Consider the following 6,484-nt stretch of genomic DNA (forward strand, 5'->3'; position numbering starts at 1 on the left):
TTCTTGAAATTAGTGGTTTTACTAACCATCAACAATTGATGCTCCTACTTGATTTCTACTTTCGTGGGGTCAAACATCGCGAATAGCTCAAGGATCGTCATATCTATCCCTGATATGTTATAATTCATCACTAAGCTCTAGTAGCTTGGTGGTAGTGACTTTGGATAACCATCACTATCTCATCTGGAAGATTAACTCCCACTTGATTCAAGTGATTGTAGTACACAGACAATCTGAGCACAGGCTCAATGATTGAGCTTTTCTCCCTTATTTTGTAGGCTAGGAAACTCGTCGGAGGTCTCATATCTCTTGATTGTGCACGAGCCTGAAATCCCAATTTCATCACTTGGAACATCTCATATGTTTCGCGACGTTTCAAAATAAATGTCTTTGGCGCCTCAATTCTAAACCGTTTAGCCTTACACAATGAACTATCGTGTAGTCATCAAAACGTGTATGTTAGATGTTCGCAACATCCACAGACGACGCTCGAGGTTCAGCACACCGAGTGGTGCATTAAGGACATAAGCCTTCTGCGCAGCAATGAGGACAATCCTCAGTTTACAGACCCAGTATGCATAATTGCTACTATCAGCTTTCAACTAAATTTTCTCTAGGAACATATCTAAAACAGTAGAACTAAAGTGCAAGCTACGACATAATTTGCAAAGACCTTTTGACTATGTTCATGATAATTAATTCATCTAATCAAACTATTTAATGTACTCCCACTTAGATAGACAACCCTCTAGTCATCTAAGTGATACATGATCCGAATTGACTAGGCCGTGTCCGATCATCACGTGAGACGGACAAGTCATCAACGGTGAACATCTCCATGTTGATCGCATCTACCATACGACTCATGTTCGAGCTTTCGGTCTCTTGTGTTCCAAGGCCATGTCTGTACATGCTAGGCTCGTCAAGTCAACCTAAGTGTTTTGCATGTGTAAATCTGGCTTACACCCGTTGTATGTGAATGTTAGAATCTATAACACCCGATCATCACGTGGTCCTTCAAAACAACAAACCTTCGCAACGGTGCATAGTTAGGGGGAACACTTTCTTGAAATTTTAGTGAGGGATCATCTTATTTATGCTACCATCGTTCTAATCAAATAAGATGTAAACATGACAAAAATCACATGCAAATCATAAAGTGACATGATATGGACAATATCATCATGCGCCTTTGATCTCCATCTTCGAGGCGCGGCATGATCACCTTCATCACCGGCATGACACCATGATCTCCATCATCATAATCTCCATCATTGTGTCTTCATGAAGTTGTCTCGCCAACTATTACTTCTACTACTATGGATAACAGTTAGCAATAAAGTAAAGTAATTACATGGCATTTTCATTGACACGCAGGTCATACAATAAATTAAGACAACTCCTATGGCTCCTGCCGGTTGTCATCCTCATCGACATGCAAGTCGTGATTCCTATTACAAGAACATGATCAATCTCATACATCACATATATCATTCATCACATCCTTTTGGCCATATCACATCACATAGCATACCCTGCAAAAAAAAGTCAGACGTCCTCTAATTGTTGTTGCATGTTTTACGTGGCTGCTATGGGTTTCTAGCAAGAACATTTCTTACCTACGCAGAAGCCACAATGGTGATATGCCAATTGCTATTTACCCTTCATAAGGACCCTTTTCATTGAATCTGATCCAACTAAAGTGGGAGAGACAGACACCTGCTAGCCACCTTATGCAACAAGTGCATGTTAGTTGGTGGAACCTGTCTCACGTAAGCGTACGTGTAAGGTCGGTCTGGGACGCTTCATCCCACAATGCCGCCGAATTAAGATAGGACTAGTAACGATAAGCAAATTGAACAAAAAATCGCCCACAACTAGTTGTGTTCTACTCATGCACAGAATCTACGCATAGACCTAGCTCATGATGCCACTACTGGAGAATGTATTAATAATTCAAAATTTTCCTACATGTCACCGAGATCAATCTAGGAGATGCTAGCAACGAGAGAGAGGGAGTGCATCTTCATACCCTTGAATATCCCTAAGAGGAAGCGTTACAAGAATGTGGTTGATGGAGTCGTACTCGCGGCGATTGAAATCGCGGAAGATCCGATCTAGCACCGAAAGGACGGTGCCTCCGCGTTCAACACACGTACATCCCGGGGATGTCTCCTCCTTCTTGATCCAGCAAGGGTAGAGGAGAAGTTGAGGGAGAGCTCCAGCAGCACGACGGCGTGGTGGTGGAGCTTGTTGTTCTCCTGCAGGGCTTCGCCAAGCACTACGGAGGAGGAGGTGTTGGAGGAGGGAGGGGCTGCGCCAAGGGAAGGCGTGTGGCTGCCCTCTCTCTCCCTCACTATATATATAGGGAAGGGGAAAGGAGGAGGCGCCCTAGGGTTTCCCTAGGGGAGGGGCGGCAGCCACAGTGTAAACCCTAGGATGGTTTGGGCACCCCCACCCCTAGGAGACTTGCCCCCCAAGCTGGGAGGGGTGGCTTCTCTAGGGGAGGTGCCCCCACCTCTCCAGGTTACGTGAGATGGGGTGGGAGGGGCGCACCACCCCTTAGTGGGCTGGTGTGCCCCCTTCCCTTTGCCCATAAGGCCCCCAAACGCTTGTCGGGGCCTCCAAAACTCCTTTCGGTCACACTTGTCATCACCCGGTACCCCCGGAACAATTCCGGACTCCAACACGCTCCGTCAAATATATCGATCTTCACCTCCGGACCATTCTGGAGTTCCTCGTCATGTCCGGGATCTCATCCGGGACTCCAAACAACCTTCGGTAACCACATACTATTCCCATTACAACTCTAGTGTCACCGAACCTTAAGTGTGTGGACCCTACAGGTTCGGGAACCATGCAGACATGAACGAGATACCTCTCCAGCCAATAACCAATAGCGGGATATGGATACCCATATTGGCTTCCACATGTTCCATGATGATCTCATCGTATGAACCACGATGTTGGGGATTCAATCAATCCCGTATACAATTCCATTTGTCCATCGGTATGCTTGCCCGAGATTCGATTGTCGGTATCCCTATACCTTGTTCGATCTCGTTACCGGCAAGTCTCTTTACTCGTTCCGTAACGGATGATCCCGTGGCTAACACATTAGTCACATCGAGCTCATTATGATGATGCATTACCGAGTGGGCCCAGAGATACCTCTCCGCCATACGGAGTGACAAATCTGAGTCTCAATTCGTGCCAACCCAACAGACACTTTCGAAGATACCTGTAGTGCACCTTTATAGCCACCCAGTTACGTTGTGACATTTGATACACCCAAAGCATTCCTATGGTATCCGTGAGTTGCACAATCTCATGGTCTAAGGAAATGATACTTGACCTTAGAAAAGCTCTAGCAAACGAACTATGCGATCTTGTGCTATGCTTAGGGTTGGGTCTTGTCCATCACATCATTCTCCTAAAACCGACATGTATCCTTCTTGCGTTCATCGGAATTGCCTAACCATCTTTCATGAGTTATTTTATTACCATGACCTGCTTGCTTCGAGACCTATCCGCCTTGCGGTCCCCTTACATTGCCCACTTGTCCTATGCTCGTCCTGCAATGGAAGCTACTCACGCTAGCACGACGCTTGTGCTTGGGTCCGTCCCAGCAATGCTGATAAACCCGAGAACCGAGCTCTAGCTCGCGGCCCGCCTCTCACACTCCACCTCACCAGGTCCTCGGTGCCTTCGTCTTCCCTCGAAAGGTTCAAGGATAGGCCGTCAGCACCATAGGGAGTTGCAATCTCTTCTGCCAGCTAACACGCAGGTTCACCTGAGGAATAGCTACGAGTGGGCCCCAACGGTCACCACCTTGCCTCGTTAGTCGCTTGCACATTAAAGGGGGGCTCCTGAGCATCGCGCCTCAGGAGCTCCTACTGGCTCTCCAGCTCTCACCCCCTGGCCTTGACCACGGCATCGCGACCTGGCATACTAGCGGCGGCTGAGCCTGCTTGAGGGCCGGGACCCAAGGACGTAGAGCACCTAGGCGAGCGAGGAAAGGGAATGAGCATCATGGGCCCCACCTAGTGATGCTACCGCGAAGGCACGAATGGGCACCATCCATAGGAATTGCTACGGGTTTGCTAAAAGATAAGTCGCCCACACGACGGCATGAGTCTTGCAACTCGCCCACTTGACTCTCGCAGTCCCACTCCGGCAGTTTCACCACCCTTTCCATTTCTTGGGCTGCTACTTGCACGCTAAGGGGGGCCTCATGAGCATCGCGGCTCATGAGCTCTCACTGGACCTCGAGACGCTCACCTCCTAGCCTTGACCACGACATCGCGGCCTGGCATACTAGCGACGGTTGAAGCCTGCCTGGGGACTACGTCCCGCTGGCGTAGAGCGCTACACTACCTAAGCGGAGAAAAGGGGAACCATGCTAGATTGGGATACATGATTTCATCATGAAAACAAAAAGAACAACGCGGGAATTAAAGCATTTTGATCCTTACATGCCCCTGCGGGGCTATTCCTAAATTCTGTGCAGGGAAATAAAAGAAGGAAGGCTTCAACCAGGCTAGCACGCATCACCGATGATGCCGGGCGGCAGCTGCTGCCGCACTCCGGCCGCGGTGGGACTTTGGCGGCACGTAGCTGTCGTCGTTGGACTCCGGAGATTCGCTGGGCTCAGGAGAGTCGCTGGATTCCCAGGAGTCGTCACTGCTGCTGGAGGAGACATTAGCGGGGGTGGAGACGGCTCCAGCGCCCACACCCGCATCCCGCGAGCTGCTTCCTCTGGGGCACCACTCTAGCCGCTGGCCTTCCTCGTTGAAGAACTTGAAAAACAGGGTGGAGGCATCGTCGTACTTGAAGTGGACCGTCAGGGCCCCCTCCGCGCGGTAGGCTCGAGCGACCTCTCCCCATCCGCGGGTCATGAAGACATCGCCAGGGGGCACCACCTCGACCTCAACCCCGGTGTCCAGGCTGCAGCATCCGTCGTGCTGCGGCCACAACTCAAGTGGCGCCCTCGGCGGCACCTCGTCAGCGAAGAACCTCGGGAGCTGGATCCACGAGGCGGGTGGCATCGCTGCCCACACCACGAACTCGCACGAACTATACCCTCGACGTGGGTCCATGGTACAGCAAGCAAGACGGTGACGGATTGTCCACCGCCACCTGGGACTGTTCGACGGTGCACGTCACTGTCCTGTGCGCGGGCGTATAGAGGATGGGGGAACCGGGTGGAGGCCTCACTGCCAAGGCCTGGTCACCTACTCTCTCGCGCCGGCGTTGCAGGGACGGTGGAACCGTTTCTTCGGCGGAAGTGGATCAGGCCCCTCTTGAGGGGCCTTCCACTTCTCTGCCGCGGAAAACCTTCTGATCGGCGCCATGGATGCTACAGCAAGATGGAGAAGGAGAAGGGGCAAGCGTTGAGAAGACGGAGGAAGAGATGATTGAGAGGGGCTCTACCCCTCCCCTCATTTATAGCGGAGGGAGGCCAACCGCCGGCCTCCATGACCTCGCGTAATAATGATCTTCTGCATGCAGCATCAACCCGTCAAGTCAAATGGTTGCCGAGGCAGCGTGGGGAAGTGGAGACGCCCACGTCCCATCAATCACCACGCGTCGTTCAAGGCCGTAGGCGGTTAGGGCCCGCAGCGCTCCGCACTTGCCCTTTGGCTTTGCCTAGAAGCCAACTCCAAGCGCGCCTTGGGCCTGAGGGCTACTGTCGGCGTTCCGGATATGGGGGTACCCAGACTTGACTGCCTGCGGCCCACTGCGTGGCTCCATCGACGGCCTGGTACGGCCCAGCTTCAGCATCAACAACTCAAGAGCCTCACGAGGGGCCAAGCCTCGCGAGGTGGGCGATGCCAAGACCTCTAAGGGGATCGGCCTCCTCGGGTTGGCTCCCGAGGAGCAGAGACTTCTATGCAAGGTGCACCACACGAGGCTCAGCTGATGGGAGCCATGACGACCAAGGCCAGGCAGGCACCAGGCGGGCGCCAGCGGGCGCAGAGTACCAGTTTCCTCTTTGGTGCAAAGGAGGCAAGAAGCGGGTGTGGAGTCCCGAGGAATCAGCCAAAGATTTTCATTCTGGTGCAACAAGACCAAGACCGCCAGGACGGCAGGACGGAGGTCATCACCGAGCCCACCGCGGCGTCATGACCAGAGGCTTTTGCAGGCGAAGACCACTGTAGTCAAGATAGGGTGTACTTCTTGTCCCCCTTCAAATCTTGCGTTGTGGGATCCCTTCCCGCCAATATTTGGGAAGAGGACCAAGGACACTATAAATAGGACTAGCCACCACCATAGAAGGGGACATGATGGGAGAGATCGGATCCATCCTCATCCAACCACCTCATCAGCTCTCTCGAGCTCAAGAACACCTCACCACCTAAGGTTGTTCATCCACTATACTAGTTCAGCCTCAGCTCCTCGAGGCAATCCACCACAAAGATGGAGTAGGGTATTACACCGCAAGGTGGCCCGAACCAGGATAAATTGTTGTGTCTCTCTGTCC

This window comes from Triticum dicoccoides, chromosome 3B (assembly GCF_002162155.2).
Source record: "Triticum dicoccoides isolate Atlit2015 ecotype Zavitan chromosome 3B, WEW_v2.0, whole genome shotgun sequence".
Taxonomy (NCBI): Eukaryota; Viridiplantae; Streptophyta; class Magnoliopsida; order Poales; family Poaceae; genus Triticum; species Triticum dicoccoides.